Source organism: Thamnophis sirtalis, unplaced genomic scaffold (genome assembly GCF_051295495.1).
Source record: "Thamnophis sirtalis isolate CommonGarterSnake01/CBP01778 unplaced genomic scaffold, rThaSir2_p1.2 scaffold_1, whole genome shotgun sequence".
Lineage (NCBI taxonomy): Eukaryota > Metazoa > Chordata > Lepidosauria > Squamata > Natricidae > Thamnophis > Thamnophis sirtalis.
In genome coordinates this window covers 70,248,853-70,262,167 of record NW_028261381.1, presented here as the reverse complement: position 1 = coordinate 70,262,167, position 13,315 = coordinate 70,248,853, and the positions used below count along the sequence as shown (strand labels likewise).

General features: G+C 42.9%; 1 protein-coding gene across 1 annotated transcript in view; it reads left to right on the top strand.

Moving 5' to 3' along the window:
- LOC106548379 (NACHT, LRR and PYD domains-containing protein 3) overlaps positions 1–13,315 on the top strand; it is a 71,398-nt gene that overhangs the window by 18,808 nt on the left and 39,275 nt on the right. The window lies entirely within an intron of this gene.

Sequence of the window (13,315 nt, the reverse complement as noted above, 5' to 3'; positions counted from 1 at the left end):
GGCAGCATTGCCAAACTCTGGAATGAGATGGGAATGAGAAGGAGGCAGGCAGGGGATTTCCACTTAGCGCCGCAATGAGACAGACTGGAAGAGGGGCTCCCAAGGGCTCCTGTGAAATCCAGGGCTGACAAACCATTGCCGGGGGGGGGGGGGGGGTTCTTTTAGACCAGAGCCTTCTTGAACAAAAGTTGAAAAAAGAGCTGCGTCTCGAAGAGCCAAGAGGGAAGAAACTGGTTCCTCAAAAGCCAGAGACTAGCTTTCTGACCTGGGGGGGGGGGGGGGGGGACAGGCATTGTAAAATGTCTGCGACAAAGTTGGAGGCAACTGGGCTAAGCATGAGTGCAGGAGCGATGGCTGGACAAAGTGACAAGACTGGGTGAGAAGATTTAAAACCTACTGATAGAATAAGAGTGGAGTTGTTATTGGTAGAGAAGTCAAACGTAAAATAGCATAAATGGAGAAATTGGGAACAGCATGGTAAAATAAAGAGAAAAGGAAAAAAGATGGTGGTTTAAAAACATTAAAGCCCAAAGAGAACAGACTGTTTATCTAGCTTAGGAGGTGGAATTTTAAAAAGGACTGGATATTTCTGTAATATGGGGTTGGGGGGAATCTTTTCTCTAGTTGAATTTGAAACATGGGAAGACTTTGCTTTAATAGTGGTTAATTGATAAACTCCAAACTCCATGGAAACCTTGTGAAGGAGCTGAAGGGGGACGGACCATGACTTAAAATTGAAGAAGAATACTGACCCACCCCACCACCCACCCCCGCTTCTCTACTACAATTTGTATTCTTTGCTCCTGTGGAGTTAAAGATTAAAGACTGCATTTAAGATTTAAGATATCTGACTGGGAAAAATACTAAGAAGTGGAGGCACCTATCAGAAGAAGAACCCTCATCAGGCAGAAACAAAGGAAACGAAATCAAGAGCTGAAAAAGCTTATAGCCAGAGTATAACAACAAAGACCAGGAAGCTTGCTTTCAACACAATTTCAATACGATTTTAAAAAAACCCTCCCCTGCTCCCTTGCTACAATTTGCATTTTGTGTCTCTGTGGAGTTAAAGGTTACATTTACATTTCTACCAGAAAGAACGCTTATCTGGCAGAAACAACAAAAATGAAAGAGCTGATTTTGATGGTGAGGACTTTGGAACTTTGAATCAGGCACAGGCTGTTTGACGACATTCTTTTACAATGAAATCTTTTCCCTTTTTTGTTTGAAGGGGAAAATTTGAACTGGACTGGAGTTGGTGGATAAGAAAAAAGTGGGAGTTTTGAAGTGTAAAGAATTGGGATACGATTTGAAGAAGGAAAATAGCAAATTAAAAATTGGGCAATATGGAGGGGTGGTATCTTAAAGAAATATGTGAAATGTTGAAAAATATGTGTGAATCATTTGGGTTGAGAAAGGACGATAGGCTGAATATTATGGAAAGAAGTGGAAATGAAAGCCAAAATATAGAAAAAGCAAGAGAAAGTGAAGGAAATAATAAGCAGATAAAGGATCTCATTGGATTTAATAGTGGCATAACGAAAAGAGAAAAGGGTGTCGCCTCCCCCCCCCCCCCCAAAAAAAAAAGAAAGGAAAAGGAAAGAATTGAGCAGATGAAAGAAAGTTCATTACAGGGGAAAAATATAATAAGAAAAGAAAAAGGGAAAATAGGCCGAGGAGACCAAAGGAAATCCTGAAGAGGGTACGACGAATGGTACAGCAAAAACTCACAAAAAAGATTGGGAGTAAGGAGAAGTTCAGAGATTGGGATTTAAGATTCTTTAAAAATAAATGGAAGGGAAAATAAAAATTGGTATCATCTACCAGTTTTTGGAAGGAAGAAGGGAAATACGCACATAGATAATAATAATTAGTGGGGAAAGGTGAACGTGTGTAAAGCATATGCTATTTGAACATTAATTAACTAACACTGAAATGTAATGTGTGTGTATAGTATAGAAAGATTGCAAGTAAAGAGGAATTAAAGATAGATTCATTAAAGTGAATAAAGATAGTAGGCCAGTTGATATGTATTAATAATGGAATGTGAAATGATTATGCTGGGTTACAAATAAGAAAAATATTAGTTGGGAAAGTTACCAGAGGAGAGAGAAAAAATGGAGGAAGAACTTGGAAATATGCCTAACAATATATATTTAAAGTTACAATATGAGACTAAAATATGGACGCTTAATGATGTATAAATATATAACAGTATTATGAGGATAGCTGGAAACTTGAATCCATCTTGCACTTCACCCCAAAAAGAGGTTTTTAGGGGGTGGGGGTTGGGGGACCAAATGGAATTTGTATAAAGGTATACCTTTAAAAGAAAAACTAGTAATATGGAAAATAGTTCTTTTTCTTCCTTTTTCTTTTGGAATATAATTATTAACCCCACTGATATTAAATGGGGTTTGCCAAAAGGTGGAAATATACCAAGTAAAATAGAGAATGGAAGGGAGATAAAAAGAGGGAAAGAGAGAGTGAGGGAAGGTGTGGAAAGAGGGGAGAGGAGAGGGAGAGAGCAAGGGGAAGTAGAGAAGAGAGAGATGGCAGAGGGAAGAAAGAAAGTAGGGAGGAGAGAGGGAGAGGAGAGGAGTTGAAGATGAAATAGACTATAATATGATGTATGGAAAGCAAAAGAGCAAATAAAAATTGAAGAGGCTTGATGGCAAGAGGAATTGATATATTATTGAATATTCAAAAAATGTTTGTTAAGATGTAGTGGTATACTTTGGATTATATTATATGTATGTTAAAAAAATAAAAAACTTTTGCCAAAAAAAAGGAGGCAGGCAGGGAAGTTAGGAAGGAAGATGAGAAGGAAAGAAGGAAAAAGAAAGAGGTTCTTTTTGTAGGGAGGCAGCAAAAGAAGCAGCATTCCTTGGCTGGGAAGCAGGCAAAGGCAGAAAAGGAAAGTAAATTTCAGACCCTGCAAACTGCCGCTCACTGGAAAGGAAGGAAGAAAAGGGGGAGCCCACAGCTTAAATCTTCAGGACTGGTTGGCATTTGATCTCTCCCATAGTAGCTTCCCTGCTCAATTACTAGGCTTCTTTAGTTCTGAAGCAGCCACGTGGAAGAGGAGGAGAGGGTTTCTTCCTGAGTTTTTAAAGTTGTGAGGTTTTTCTTCTTATTCTACAGTAAATGCAGTTCTCCAGCTCTGGGAACCTTGTTTCTGGTCTAGGAGCTTTTTCCTGTGGATTTGGGAGAAAAGAGGGTGGGAGTGAAGGACACAGTGACTGGGGCTTGCAAGGGTCACTTCTGTGATGATTTAACACAATATAAAGGCAGACAGCAAGGAGCTTGAACCATAAGCTTGTCTTTACTCAGCAGTAACCATCTTACAACAACTTCCTGCCCCCAGATCACATGACTAGAAATGTTAACTGTTTCCTAACATGTATAAAGAACTGGGCATAGCAATTGAACTTGAGATAAAAGATAAAGCATAGACATCATTACATCTTCCTCAGTGGTCCTCAATGTTCTCCCCCTTAGCAGCTGTGCAGGTGAGCATAAACCCTCAATGGGTGTTGCATGATAGTTTAATAGGCCTAAGTACACATCCTGCCCTGATGATTGTGCTTTCTGTATAATGGATCTGACTATGCCAACATACTTCTCTGCTAGGCCATTGGCCTGTGGGTGATAAGGGCTTGTGGGTTTGTGCCTGATTCCCCATTCACGCAAGAAGCATTGGAATTCAGCACATGAGAATTGTGGCCTATTGTCAGACACAAGTTCTTCACACACTCCATGTCTTGAAAGTATTGTCTTAAAAGTCCATATTACTGTTGATGCTTTTAGACTTCCCAGCTGCACTAGTTCAAAGTATTTGCTGTAGTAGTCTACTACCATCAGGTAGTAGATGTCTTCAAAATGAAAAATATCTGTAGCCAGTCTCTGCCACGCCCGTGAAGAAACATTCTACAGCGTAAGGTGTTCTTTCATATTGTTTTTTTGAAATGTCTGGCAGGTATCACACTTCTTCACAAGTGTCTCAATATCAGAGTCCAAATTAGGCCAATAAACCAACTCCCGTGCTCTGCGCTTACACAGAGTAATGCCCAAATGTCCTTGGTGAATTTGTTCCATTACTTCTGCCTGCTGTGACTTAGGAATAAGGATACTGTCACCCATTAATATGATATCCTCATGAATGGATAGTTCATCTTTCACAGGCCAGAATTCCTGCAGCTCAGGACACAGCTTTTTGCGTTTTTCTGGCCAGCCATTGCACATGACATGAGTTAGTTTCACTAGTACTTTATCCTATTTGGTGTCTTGTCTTATCTTCTCCAGCTGTACATCTGATATTGGCATGTTCACTAGTACTGTATGTACCTGCTCTTCCAACTCAGGTTCATCCCTGGCTTCATGTCCTTCTGGAAACACCCTTGACAGGCTATCAGCCATTGGGATTTCCTTTCCAGGCTTATACTTCACTGTGAGATCATACTGCTGTAATTTCATAATCATTCGCTGCAAACATGAGAAGCTAGTGGTTTTCGTAGTATGTACTCCAACGGTTTGTGGTTGGTTTCCACAACTACTGGGTGAGCATATATGTACTGGTGAAATTTCTCACATCCATTCACAATGGCCAGCACCTCTTTCTCAATTTGAGCATAATTGGTTTGTGTCATGGTCAGTGCACATGAAACATATGCCACAGGATGTCCTTGTTGAGTCAGCACAGCACTAACCCAAACTGGGATGCATCCACTTGAAGCACAGTGTCAGCATTTACATCAAAATATTTCAGTATTGGCCCTGGATGTTTAGTAACCAGCTTCTTCACTTTGTCAATCCCATCAGATCGCATAGAGCGGGCCTCCTCCGTATTCCATCCACCAGTCAGTGCCGACTGGCGACTACCCGGAGGAGAGCCTTCTCAGTTGCTGCTCCGACGCTATGGAACAATCTCCCCATGGAGATTCGTACCCTGACCACAGTCCAGGCCTTCCGTACAGCCCTCAAGATCTGGCTAGCCCGTCAGGCCTGGGGATAAACTCTTCCGCCCCTCCGAATGCTGAGAGAATGTTGTGTTTTTAGTATTTTTCAGTTATTGCACATTTCTTTTTATGTTTTGTCTTCACTCCCCTTCCTTTATTATTGTAAGCCGCCCTGAGTCCCCTCAGGGAAAAGGGCGGCCTATAAATGCTATTAAAATCTACAAATCTACAAATCAAAAGTCTTTTCCATGTTTGCATCCCAACACCAAATAGCATCCTTCTGAAGCAATGCACGTAGCGGTGCTGTCTGTTGAGCGAAGCCCTGAGAGAATTTCGATAGATAGTTGAAAATGCCCAGTGATGTCTCCAGCTCCTTTCTGGAGGTTGGGGCCTTCATGTCGAGAAGTGCTGTAATCTTCTTTGGATCAGGCTTCAAGCCCTCTTGGTTAGTTGGTGTCCAAAATATGTCACTTCTTCTACCCCAATTTGCATTTTGTTTGGATTGAGTTTAAGATTTTTCTCATGACATCGATTGAGCAAAGCAGTAAGATTTCTGTCATGCTCTATTCGATCCTTTCCATAGACCAACAAATCATAAACTATTACTTCAACACCATGTAGACAGCAATCAGTTCGTGTGATTTCTTTTGAAATATTTCCTGTGCAGACTCTATGCTGAAAGGTACCCTTGTGAAGTGCCATCGACCCGCAGGGGAGTTAAAATAGTGAGGTAACTGCTGGCTTCATCAAGACGCAATTGTCAGTAACCAGACTGGGTATCTAATACACTGAACACTGTCGCTCCTACTAGCTTGTGTGCTATGTTCTCTATGGTGGGGAGTTTGTAGTGTTCTCTCATGATTACTTCATTCAAATCCCGTGGGTCAATGCATATGCGAATTGCACCTGTGTTCTTCTTCTCCACCACAACCATAGAACTGACCCATTCCGATAGTTCAGTGACCTTCTTTACTACTCCCAACTTCTCCATCCTAGTGAGTTCCTGTCTAACTTTATCCACAAGAGTTAGAGGTATTTTTCTTGGGGCATGGATGACAGGCTGTGCACCCTCTTTTATACGTATGTGGCTTATAACTGGAAGGCACCTCAGGCCCTTGAATAGACCACAGTACTCACGTTTAATGTCAGCCTCCATCAGACCTCTATGCCCACCATCCACAGTCATTATTATTTTCACAAGTCCAATCTCTTTACTTGTTTGGAGACCTACTACAGCTGGGGCTTGCGTTTATACCACAAACAATTGTAAAACTTGTTCAGATCCCTTGTAAGAGCATTTTGCATAACAGTGACCCATTACTTTCAGCTTTCTCCACCATATCCCATTAGTTTCGGTAGGCCCAGAGTCTCTAAAGGGGATTCATTCCTGAGGTGTTCCAAGTATACGTGGCTGGGCATCACAATTTACTTGTGCTCCAGTACCTATTTTGAATGTGACTGGAGTTTTGTTAGCCCCTATCTGTAATGTTACATTTGCTTCATCTGCAGACTGATGTGCTTTCTGTACCGCTGCAAGATATATCAGAGAGCAGTCAGAGTCTGATCCTGCATTGTCATCATTGTCCTCTATAGTGTATACAGTCCGTGTTTGTGACCTTCCAGTTTGTGAAGATAGTTTACACACTCTGGCAAAGTGTCCTCTTTTCTTGCATTTATTGCATGTCTGCCTCCTCGCAAGCTTTGGCAAGCAAGCTCAGCTGTGTTACCCATTCATCCACAGATTCACCTCCAGACTGGTTTCTCTCATAAAACAGTTTTCTCTGCACTGTGGAATTTTTCCTTGGGTGCAGTATGCTTCAAACTTTGCAAACAGTACCTCTGTTTTCTTTTTGTCCTCTGCAGTGATCTCCCCACTTGCTTGCCAGGCTCTGCACACATCACATCCTTTCTGTCCGACACATATCAGAAAATGTGCTGCTTTCTGCTGATCAGTCCATTTGTCTGCATCAGATCCTGCAAACACAAGCTCTATCAGCTCCTTCCACTTTGACCAGTTTTCAGATATGTTCCCTCTTAGATATCCCCCCCCCCCCACTGACAGACTGAAAGAGGTTTCCACTAACATCCTCTGTTCCGGCAGGAACAGAGGTTGAATCCCATTGGTCAAGAGGTCTGACAGATCCCTTTTAAAGGGGATGCTGCCAGACCATTCTCACTCCGGATGTTTACTTGCAATAAAGAGCTGTTGTTACTTGATGCCTCGTATGCCTCCTTTACCCAATCTAACACTGGTGACAAAGGTGGGATTGGAAGGCAACTAGACAAACAAAGAGAGCAAAGAGCAAACGAAGCCTTGCAAGTACATCCAGCTGGAGCATCCTGTGCGGCATCGAGCAAGCCATCGCGGAACAACCAGATAGAATCAGAATTGCTATGCATGCCCACCAACTCCATATGATCCAGCCACCGAACAATGGGAATCATACATGCTACGATTTGAGTATTTCCTGGAAGCAAACGATCTCATGGGCGTTCCAGAAGCCCATAAAAAGAACATGTTCCTGGGTTACTGCGGCCAGGAAGTGTTCGAAACGGCGGAAAAACTCTCAGAACCAACTCCATTCCAAGCAGTGTCCTGGTCTGCACTGCAACAAACACTGAAGACTCACTACACACCTAAGCCTTCTAAATATGTTCGCCGGCCCGAATTCAACATCAGGAACCAAAAGGAGGGCGAATTCATCAACGAGTATGTACCAGCGCTCCAAAAAGCTGCAACCTACTGTGAATTCCAAGACCTGGACGAGCTGATTTTGGACCATATAATTTGCGGTGTGCGAGACATCACTCTGCAGAGGAGGTTACTTGCTAAGTCTAAATTCTCTCTGCAGATCGCATTTGACAAGGCTAGGGCATCCGAATCAGCTGCCAAGTCGATGGAAACCCTACGGAGCCAGAGCACACCTCAAGACATGCAGAAGGGTACCCAAGAACATCCCGAGACCACCGAGCCCGAGAGTTCCGAAAGTGGGGAAGACGACAGCTGCCGCATGCGCAGTAGCCATGCCAAGACGGCGCAAAAATTCAATTTGCAAACTCTGGCCTGCACCAGCTGCAGAGGAGACCATGCCCGAGCATCCTTCTGTTTTCGTGATGCAACTTGCCAGCGATGCAAGCGGAAGGGGCACATTGGCAAGATGTGCCACAGCGAATTCCCCACTGCCACCAGACAGCCCAGAGGGTCACAAAGGCACCAACAGCTGTCAAAACCAGGGGCTTGGCAGAAGTACCCACGGCAGTCAGAAAGCGATGACAGGGTCGCCAACCAAATGTCTATCACACAAATCCACTCAGGGTGCCTAAGGAAGCTGAATGTCACTGAACTAGTTAGACAAATCCATACCAGGTGCTCCAAAAAGCTGACAGTCACTGTCCTCATCGAGGGCTCTCCATGCAAAATGGAGATTGACACCGGGTCATCACTGACCATAATCTCATGGTCAGTTCTCAAGCAAGCGATCCCAAAGCTACAGAAGCGTCACCTCCGACATCCCAACATCCGCCTGCACGACTACCAGGGGAACGAAGTCCCCATCGTCGTGCACCTTCCGGGTGGACTACAAGCAATTCAGTGGAAATCTTCCTGTGACAATGGTCAGCGGAAACCTCCAAAGCCTCCTGGGGCTCGACTGGTTCTAAGCTTTAGGAATGGAAGTGACCGGCATCAACTCCGTGAAGGACGAAGGCGCTTAAGCCATCTTTAAAGAGTTCGAGGACATTTTCAGCACCGGCGCTGAACCCATATTTAAGGAGTTCAAGGATGTTTTTGGCACTGGTCTGGGTAAGTACAAAGGAACCCCTATTTCCTTTAACTTAGACCCCACAATAGCCCCAATTAGGCTAAAACCCAGGAGAGTACCTTTCGCTCTCTGCCCTAAAATAGACAAAGAAATAGACAAGCTTGTGAACCAGGGCATCTTAGAAGTCGATCACACACGCTGAGAAACACCAATTGTGACACCTGTCAAGCCTGACGGGTCTGTCCGCATCTGCGCGGACTATAAATGTACAATTAATAAAGCGTTACAACAAAGCTCATACTCTGTACCCATTGTACAGCACCTCCTACATTTATTCGGCCCAGGAAAAATCTTTGCAAAATTAGACATGGCACAGGCATACCAACAATTGCCAGCAGATGGTGCTACCGTGGAGGCCCATGTGACGCACAGGGGTGCATTCAAATGCCACCGCCTGCAATTTGGAGTTAGTATCGCCCCTGGACTGTTCCAAAGTGTCATGGAATGACTTTTGCAGGGAATTCCAGGAGTTGTCCCCTATTTCGACGACATCTTGGTATCGGCTGCAAATGAAGCAGAACTTTTAAAAAGCGTCCGAGCAGTTTTGACCAAAATTAGAGACAAAGGTCTCCGCCTCAAAAGGAAAAATGTCAAATTAATGTACCAAAATTAGAGTTCCTTGGGTACCTGATCGATGGGTCTGGGATCAACCCAACCTCACAAAAAATTTAAGCTATTAAGGACGCCCCCACACCTCTCAATCAGACCGAACTGCAGGCATTCCTTGGGCTCCTTAATTTCTATAGCGTCTTTCTCAAACAGAAAGCCACCATTGCTGAACCTTTACATCGCCTCCTAACCAAGAACACGAAGGGGGCGGGGTTCGGTATACCAAAAATGCTGTATTCAGTGTATAAGACAAACCCAGATTTTTACCCTCTTTTTTGAGGGAAAAAGGTGCATCTTACACTCCAAAAATACGGTAATTTGAAATCTGTTCATTTTACATAAAGTAAGAAATACAGATTAATATTGCTGGAAGTAGTAACAAAAGATAATTCCATAAGTTAAATGCATCAGAAATCAATTTACAATACATAAGATAAAGATATATGGTGCATTCAGAGAAATGCAATGTTAATGGATTTTAGAGTGATTCTCTTTCCCAAATCTTGGGAGTTTTAGTTGCAGTTTTAATTGATGCAGTTCTTAGTCTGGTTTATTGTGTGGTCTTCTGAAACATGTAATCAGGAGTTATTTTGAAGGAAGTCCTGTTTGTTTTATTCTTTTTTTAATGGCTTAAGAAACCTGAAGCTGCTGTTGCACTGAAATTAAGCAAGTGGCAAGAAAGTGTGTGCTTTTTTTTCCTTGGAGGGGAAAAATAAATAGATAAATTTATCTAAATAAATAGATGCCTTGAGTTCAAGAAAGTGCATCTTAGGAAGGAAAAAGGCAAAATGGACTGCAAAATTGGCCACTCCCACTCACCCAGTCACATGACCACCTAGCCACACCCACTTAGCCAGTCCCCCCACCCCCCCAATAGTCTGAGGAACCATGAATTGGCCCCCTGTTTAAAAAGTTTGAGGACCCCTGTTACAGACTGTTATAATTTACTGTATATTAGCAATGTTCATTATAGTCTTTCAGATTCTTTAACCTGAAAGGAGGAAAAAAACCTCTTTTAACATCCATTTTAAATCTCTAAATTTTTGTTTAAGAATATTTGTAAATTCAATAAGTTCTAATACATTTTTTTTAAAACTTCATCTTAACATAGATATTTTCAAATACATTTTCAATAATATTTTAGAAACTTTAGGAATAACTTAAGCATTATATATAAAGCAAAAAATGCATTTTCAAATGCAGTCTACATTCAAACTTTCTTTCAATTAAATATATAAATTCACTCTAATTCCTATTAATTCATTAAATTTAAGTTATTCCTTCCAGCCAAATTCATTAAATATAGGTTGCTCCTATATTTCCAGCTTATCTTCTTATAATAAAATCTTTTTCTTTTCTGGAATGTCTATCAAGTATTATAAACTTCTCCTTTTCTCTATGAATAACAAGCAGTCTGCACAAAATATATTGTCATGCCCCAACATATGATCTTTATATACTGTTGCTGCTCTCTAGCACCATCTAGTGGCCGGAGGGACAAACACCCATTATATTGTTTTGAAGCTGACCCAACCCATATACCCATCAGCCTGCACTCTCAAAACAAGTGCACACTAGAAAGCTAGACTCCATTTTCCTTTAGTATTTGGAGGAGGAAGTAGAAGCAGGAAGAAGAATCCATCATAATCTATGACACATGGTCATCTGAGGACAAACCCACACATAGAGCATCACTGGTGAGATTTAGATTACTTGTATTTATTAATTGTTATGGTCAGCAGGAACTCAATACTGCCTATCTTGTATTTGGTTCTCATTGTATTTATTCCTATTTCCCCCAGTTTCACCATATCCTGTTCTTTCAATAAAGCATCCAGATCTATGCACATGGTATGTTTTATTGGAGGATAGGTGGGTTTAGCTGCAGGTCAAGCTGCACACAGACTATGTGTAGTGAGGACAGAACAGTGAAACAGTGGTTACCCAGCAAGTGGGATCTGAATAATGACTATACAGAGACCTGCTACTTTGCCAATGCAGCTATCTGTATACAGCCATACAGCAGTCCCTAGACCAGTGATGGCTAACCTTTTTGTCCTCATGTGCCAAAATCACGTGTGCGTGTGTGACAGTGTGTGTGTGTGGGCCCACACCCATAGTACAATGCATCCCACCCCCTGTGCATGCACGCATGAACTCCCCCTGCACTTCTCCTCTTCCCGTGCATGCGTGTGATACCCCTGTGCATGCGTGGGACCACCCCATGCCCTGTTTTGGGCCTAGCAGGCCTCCCTAGCAGGCCTCCCTGAAGCTTCTTGGGGCCAAAATCAGGCTGTGGGGGGGGGGGGGTTGCCACACACCCCTGCACCCCGTGTTGGGCCTAGAAGGCCTCCTTGAAGCCTTCTAAAACAAAAAATTGGGTGCGGGGGGCACCACTCTCCCACACTCCCCCCCCGCATGCACACATGTCTACCGCATACGCAGCAGAGACTCAAAAATCAGCTGGCTGGCAGGAGGCGCGCATACTGTGCAGTGGAGCTGGGTTGGGCGACAGCTTGCGTGCTCACAGATAGGGCTCCATGTGCCACCTGTGGCACGCGTACCATAAGTTCGCCATCACAGCTCTAGACACTCAAGCAGCTCCAGAAGACACCATATCACAGAGCCTGGCACCTTCATACAAGACAAGCTCTCAAGTTTCTAGTTCTTACAAACAGTCATCAGCAAGTTACTAATGCCAGTGCAAAAGCTAAAGCAGCAAAAGCACAAGCAGGCTTTGCTGAACAAAAAATGGAAATGAAAAAGGAGAGAGCACAATTAGAAATGCAGAAAGTTCTTTTAGAAGCAGACTTGGAGGCTCTTGCCATAGAGAAAGAAGTAGCAGCTGCCACAGCCAAAGTCATAGCCCTAGAAAGAGCTGTATATTCCTGCAACGATTGCAGTAAATGCAGCAACATGCTTGGGCCAGGAGTTGAGCCCCAAGATCCTCTCCTACGCACTTCAGAGTATGTCTATCAGCACTCCAGGCCAAGCAGCAATGCTCACCTCGATGGAAAAGGCAACCTTCAGGAAGCAAGTCAAAGATGCTACTCGGCACCACTACAGGCTAACAACAAGCCTCAAGTCTACAAACAAGAAAGCTCCAAGCAAGCTGCACTTCTGATAGCAGACCCCCCACCACCACACACACAGACACCCAAGATACTTGAGTCTGCAAATTATCCCACAGGATCAGCCTTCACACCAGAGCAGCATTGAAAGGACCAGCTAAAACCAGAGACTCCTAAAAGGTATGACTACACAACACCTTTTTCACCACAGCAATGCACAGTTGACTAATCAAGCCACCATAGATCTTGCCAAATTTCTTGCATGACCTGAGCTAGTCACACAAGGACTTGAAAAGTTTAATAATATTCCTGAAAGCTATAGAGCCTGGCAATCTTCTTTCCAAAATGCCATTAGAGGCCTAGATTTGTCATATAGTGAAGAAATAGATTAAATTATAATTATATAATTAAAAGCCTCAGAATTGAATCTGATAAGCATGCAAAATGAATCAGGACAATAAAAATAAATTACCCTGAAACAGGCCTTAAAATGATCTGGGATCGATTTGATGAGTGCTATGGCTCATCAGAAGCAGTAGAAAATGGAAAACCCTAACCCTATCAGAAATTTAGGGAATTTATCGACTTACTGATGGAACTTCAAGTAGCTAAGTCGGAAGGGGACTTGCGTTCCTTGACACAGCCAGAGATGTCAACCCCATTGTACGAAAGTTACCCTATAACTTTCAAGAGCAGTGGATCACACATACATAGCTCCAAATACAAAAGAGACTACAATGTTCCATTTCCCCCTTCTCTGTTTTTGTGAACTTTGTGTGCCAACAAGCTAAAACAGGAAATGATCCTAGCTTTGACTTCACATTCTCATGTGTTGCTCAGATCAATTCTTGCAACTCTC